Raw genomic sequence first — 6,407 nt, 5'->3', positions numbered from 1 at the left:
TCCTGTGTTGTAAGATCACATGATCTGTGTTAACCAATGATTTAGCAGCGCAGGTAACCTTTAAGGGAGAGTTCTTCTTTAGTTATAGAGTTTAATGCACACATGTAGTTGCTGCTGCCTAATAAATAAAGTTCAATGTTTCCACCAAGAAAAGTTGCCTGGAAAATCAACTCTACAACACCAACTCCTCAAGGAAGCTTTAGCTTTGTGACACAGAACACATGATGGCTGCAAGTACGTAGTTTCTGAATTATCATCATCATGGGATTCATCATGTGACTCATCAGATGATAAGTCAGATGATTCCTTTGTTTTCTCTCTCTCTCTGTGACCTGATAAGCAGCAAACACTTGCAGCTTCTGGAACTATACTGTAAGTTAACTTGCTACATACTATGTTTAACTAAATTATTGATTATCTTTACAACAGCTTATGACAAGGTCTACTATTTAAAGAGGTATCAACATAGGCCTCGCCCTCTGATCATAGACTCTTTGTCTCTCCTCTGCACCACGAATGCTCACTCTCCCATTCCTGACCATCAACCTCCTCCCCTCCAATTCCCAGCAACCTTTCCTAAGGTGCCTGGAGATAGCCTCCTGCCACTATCTCTTGGCTGAGCTGTTAAATTGTCCAGCTACCAGGCAGGAAATGGTTAAAAAATGTTAATGAAATCCTGCCATTCAGTTTATCAGGGCCTCTGAATTGCAACCTTGGGGGATAATTGGGCCATTTTTGGCCTCCTCCCACCCTTCCTACCATTCCATGAATATTGGAGCCAATGCCTTCCATCAGAAATTCAAGACCAGCAATGTTTTCAAAATATATTAGACTTGATGTTTTCTGTAAAAAAAAAGTACATGCTTTATGTTGCATTTATCTTAGAGAGCAAGCACTTGCAATAACTTATGTCAAGTAGAAATAACAAAATCTCATCCTATTTTCATGTTATCCGTACTAATGTAAGGAAAGTAATTGATAAATATAGTTTCTTCCAACATTTTAAGACAGCATTTACTCTGTTTTTGTCATATTTTAATCAAAAGTAGTAATAGCAATATTTACTGGGAGCCAACAAACTAATGTCAGAAAAGAGTAGATAACCAGGAGACTGAGGAGGGCTCAGCCTGAATCGAGGAAGACAATAGCTGTACAAAAAAAAAAACTCTGCTTAAAACCTTAATCACAAGCTTCAGCATTTCTTCCATGAGTTCAGGCTTGCTGAGTAAAAAAGCTAATCAAACTACAAGAGAAAACTCATGTGGATTTAGAGAACTTGGCTGATCTCTCAGTGATGAAAGATGAAATGCCAATGCTGTTACATACATTTACAAATAGAGTTTTTTTTTTGCAGCTATCTAATTTTCTTGGGTGAAGACAAAGTGAGATAGTAATATGTGCACTACATCTTTTGGCAGTGAAGATGACAGGGTAAACACAGCTGAAAAACGTGGGAGGGCAGAATTATTTTTAATGCAACTTAAGCAGATATGATGGTTCACGTTTTTAAATTACAGGCTTGGCAGGTTGTTAAGAAAGAAAAAACATTGTTAAAATAAAAGTAACGGAAGGAGCATCTTAAAATTGGGGAAAATGAACTGGTTGCTTGAAGGAAAGGATTGCTGAGGAGCTAGCAGATGCAGAACTAATGAGAGTTTCTGAATTGAATCTCCAACTCTCCTGTTGTCAGTAAAACTCTTCTCACTGCACTGTGCCACGTACAATAAAATCCACATGGGGCATTAATCGGATTAGACACACTAATCAGTTACCCATTCAGCACTCCAATGCACAAATAAGTGAAAGAGTTAGCTTTTTCAGCTACTACTACTTCCTGATCAAGGGCTTAAATTAATTATATCCATTTTTTCTAGAGAAAACCTTCCTGCTTATAAAAGTATTTGATTTTAATGTCAGATGTCGACGCAACAGCAATCAATGGGTTAGCTGAACCTTTGTATAGAGGAAGTGATAGATCCTGATAACAAAGACATGCTTTATAGTTTCCTGGCATATTTATCAGCTTCCCAGCAACATGGCAGTGTTAATTTCCAATGAGGTCTGAAAAGGCTCAACTAAACAATCCCTATCCATCTGTCTTTACATTTTTGCCTCTAACAGTTTCAAATAACTTGTTTATGAAAAAAATAATCGGTTTGAAAACTTATCTCTGTGTGGGTAATGGAATATAAAATGTAGATATTGATTTTGGAGTTTCAAAACCATTTCAACACACACACATACACAGACAATCGATGGCTGTTCCAACAGACTCCTAACATGTTTCTGAAATGGCCTTGTGGGGATGGAGCCTCTGCCCACCCCATTAAGGTCATCAGTGTGAAGAACAAGGGGATTGAAGTCAGTGTTCCTGAACCACAGGCCTTCTTTGGTACTGGTGTTTAGTCAGCACAAATAAATCGGACCCAATCAGTCGAAACCAGACAGCAATCAGGCTTAGGTTTGAGTCTGGGATTGAGACCTGGGAACTCTGAAACATACTTTATTTTTCTTTTTAATGTAGGTCCTTTGATAAAGAAGCAGTAGGGGCAGCCAAAGCTCCCTTCTGAGGGGGCAATCAGCACCCTCCCTCTGCCTTTGCTGGGGTATATTCCATATGCATTCTGAACTGTGGAAGGCAGCCGAATTACACATATATAAATAGCCAAAAATAAATATCATGGCATTGTACAAATTTCCCAGTGCCCCAAATTAAGCCCTCTCAATCGTAGGCCCACTATTCCCACAAACATTAGGGTCAGAAGTGAAGGTCATTGACACATTTATGCCTGAATCCAAACCCTGGAATTATGGGGAATGTAGTTTTAAGTTGATGTAAAACAATTTTGTTGGTTCCATTAAAATCACAACATTGATTGTGATGAATTGAAATGGCAACAACATGTTTGATGTGGCCTGTATATTGCAGCTGATAGCTTTAGAGGGTTTTTAAGAAGTAGGTAGTTAAAGTGATAGATCTGAAGGGAAAGAAGGACACAAAGCCAGAACCACAACAGCTGCTTCTCCCAAAGCTACTTTTTTTCAATAGGCTATAAGCTTTGCGATTATGCAGTCCACCACTAGATCTAGCTTGAGTATTTCAAATTGTGTCATTGTTCCCTCTCCATGGACAAAACTGTTTATTATTTCAAGGTCAATTCCAAATCCCATTTGTCCACCAAAGATTGCCTGCTCAGGTTTTCTTCTGCCACGCCCTCTGAACTCATGTTCTCCTCGAAATGTGAGAATTTGTGGTGTTGGATTTCCCTCAATTCTCCCATTTGAGGCTGATTTATGATTTCCATACTTGTCCCTTGTAAGCTCCAACCAGTTTACTTGGTACAGCAAAGCTGAGCATGATCAAATGCTGCATGTCACCAAAGGCAATATTTTCAATCATGTGAATCATGTGGTCTCAATCGACATTAGTAAGGAATGGAGTTTATCCCATCCCTCAAACTAAATTTTTGCTCAGTAACATTCAGAAACATAAATTGTTTCTCCATTTCTGTCTACGGTATGTTAAAAGTTCTGCAGGGAGCACCCACTTCCTGTCCCTACGTCACATTTCACATTGTTGCAATTTTTGGGTAATTCTATTTTCCATCATACTTATCTGACAAGCCTGGCTGTCATGCCTGGTAATACCTTTAACCTTTATATGTTTGGACAGTAAAATATGTGCAGGTATTAAGGTTGAAATGCTGGTTGGCTGCCAATTTTGAAAATCAAACCAGGCAGCAGCTTTGAAAGGGAGACACCTCTTGGCAAGACTTTGAAGCTGCAGGCCACTGTAAGCATTTCTAAGATGATGGCCTTGGGTAAGAGGTCAGCATTCTTGGAGGTGCTGACAAGGGAAGTCTGACAAATAAGATGTTTCCTTTTCAGGTCAAAAGGTCACCTTCCCTACTTTTCCCCAAAACCAGATGCTCAAGCTGCCTGTGAAGAAACCATCCAAAGAGTCAGTGTTGCCAGATTGGGCAGGTAAATGAGGAAAAAAATCGATGTCTTGAGAAGTGGTAAAATAAGTGCGCACACTTTTACATACATGAGTACTCTTCTTCCATACATGCTGTGACCTTATTGTAACTGACCTTTGGGGCAACTGCAAAGATTGAACAATGTTACACACCTTCACTTGTCAGAGACTCTGTGTCACAACAATAGAGCAGGACATGTTTTGGACATGTTAACTGTATTGTTCTCCCTCTTAGTTTTCTGTCCCCACCAACCAACACCGCACCCACCCCCCCAATCCCACTCCTTCAAATCTGCCATCACAATTTTTCCTCAAAAAAGCTCACCCTTGATCCCTCTGTTCTTGCGAATACCACCCTCCCTTTCCTCTCCAAAGTCCCTGAGCATGTTTTCACCTCTCAAATCAGTGCTCATATTTCCTGCAATTCTATATTTGAATTGCTCCAATCAGATTTCTGGCCAGGCCACAGAATTGAAAGAGCCTTTATCAAAGGCACATGATATTTTTTGTATATGTGATGGTCATTCTTCTCAACCTGTCTGTTGTACCTGTGGTAAATATCTGTGGCCTTCAACACAGTTGACCACACCATCCTCCTTGAACACTTTTACTGTGGTATGCAGCTGGGTGGGAATGCCCTTGCTTGGTTCTGTTCTTATCTATCAAATTGTAGACATCAATTACCTGCAAAGGTTTCTCTTTCTGCTCCCCGCATTGTGTTTTCCAAGGATTTATCCCTGGCCCCCTCCTATTTCTCATCTACAAACTGCCCCTCAATGACATCATCCAAAAACAGTTCTGATTTAAGTTCATTGAGCTAAAACTTTAACACTGACTCACTGATCACAAATGCTGCCTGACCTGTTGAGTGTTTCCAGCACTTGTTTTTATTTGAGGAATCTCAATCCCCAGTTTCTGGAGCAGTGGCGGTGAGGGGGGAATGCACCCACAGCACAAAATGCATGTAGTTTGGCATCAACTTGGCAATCTCAATAACAGAGGATGGAGACACATTGTTGGAACAGATCAGTGGGGAGCTTTACTCTGCATCTAACTGTGAGGGACCTGGCACTGCTTTCTGCTGACTCTAGGTGCTGAAAACATGACAGTGTTCCAATTCCCAGAGTTAACATATCTTACCTTAATAAACACAAAAACACAATGAGGTGGGATTTCCAAAATTGTATCCTGTTATGTTTTAATGTCTTGAAATAAAATATAATTCATTCTTTCGCTATAACAGCAGAAATTGGATCATTAAAATGTAGCCCTGTACTTGGTGATGACATATTGCATCCTTTATACTTTGCTTGTGAATGAAATGAAGTCTGCACTCAGTTTTCTCAGTTAAATGCTTACAAGGTTAGCTAATTCCATTAGACAACATGAAACCAAGCATTTAAACTGCATGAGCAGTAAACAGACTGGTAAGTGCATTCCAGATACCTCCAGCTGGAGGAAGAAAATCAATAGTTGTAAGAGAAGATTTTTCAGCAGGATAGATTATCCAAACCATTTACTGTTACATCAAAGCCACCTTAACATCAGCAGGTTCTCCAACTGTTGAGAAGTAGCTTGCCATTTCTTACCTATTAAAGGCAGCTGACAAGTAACAGTGAACTGTATGAAACACGTATAGCATAATAATCTCTAATGTCTTTCATATAGGTTATGGACAATTCAGCTACACAGATCCAGATTCCAAGTAAATGAAGGTTGAACAATAATCTATGGAACAGAACTGAGAGAAAGGAAAGAAAAGAAAGAAGGAAGGAGGGAAGAAAGGAAAGGAAGGTAGAGAAGTAAGGAAAGATTATATTTAAAGCCATTCACAGCCATAGGATGTCCTAAAGTATTTTACAGCCAATTAAGTATCCACCAAAGTACCACAAACAGCAGTGGGATAATAATCGGATAATCTGTTTTCTCAGTGATGTTGGTTGAAGGATGAATATGGGCCCGGTCACCAGGGAGAATTCTCCTGCTCTTCCATGTAATCATTTATGTCCACTTAAGAAAATAAACTGGTGGACATCTACTCCGTCCCACCATTTGTAGAAGATCTTTCAGTTGCCTCGGTCCTAACCTTTGAAATTTCCTGTGTACGTCTTTCTGCTTCTCCATCTCCCACTTTCCATTTTTAAAAGCCTCTTTAAGACCCAACACTTTGATCAAACTTGCATTAACCCCTCATAATGATTCCCTTCCTGGATGAGTGTCCATTTCCTTACAGCAACTTGTAAAGTGTTTCTTTATGTTAAAGGTGCTGTATAACTGCAAAGTTGTTCATGTAGGAGTGATTTTAGCCAATTGTCTTGCATTACTGTTGTGGGGTGGCCGAGTTGTATATTAGTGATAGGGTTGATCTGCAGACACTTCTTGGGTGGAAATTTTAAGTTTATTTACAATATACTCAGCAGCAACTACA

At 39.6% G+C, this 6,407-nt stretch overlaps 1 long non-coding RNA gene across 1 annotated transcript; it reads left to right on the top strand.

Annotated features, from left to right (window-relative positions):
- The first annotated feature begins 339 nt into the window (after positions 1 to 339).
- LOC144690452 (uncharacterized) lies at positions 340 to 6,043 on the top strand. Its single transcript, XR_013578890.1, has 3 exons — positions 340 to 372; positions 3,889 to 3,984; positions 5,648 to 6,043. It is a non-coding gene; the product is annotated as an uncharacterized LOC144690452 (long non-coding RNA).
- The last annotated feature ends 364 nt before the right edge of the window (positions 6,044 to 6,407 follow it).

This window comes from Cetorhinus maximus, chromosome 2, assembly GCF_964194155.1.
Source record: "Cetorhinus maximus chromosome 2, sCetMax3.hap1.1, whole genome shotgun sequence".
Lineage (NCBI taxonomy): Eukaryota > Metazoa > Chordata > Chondrichthyes > Lamniformes > Cetorhinidae > Cetorhinus > Cetorhinus maximus.
The sequence above is the reverse complement of the archived record's forward strand: the minus strand, read 5'-3'. Positions and strand labels throughout refer to the sequence as shown.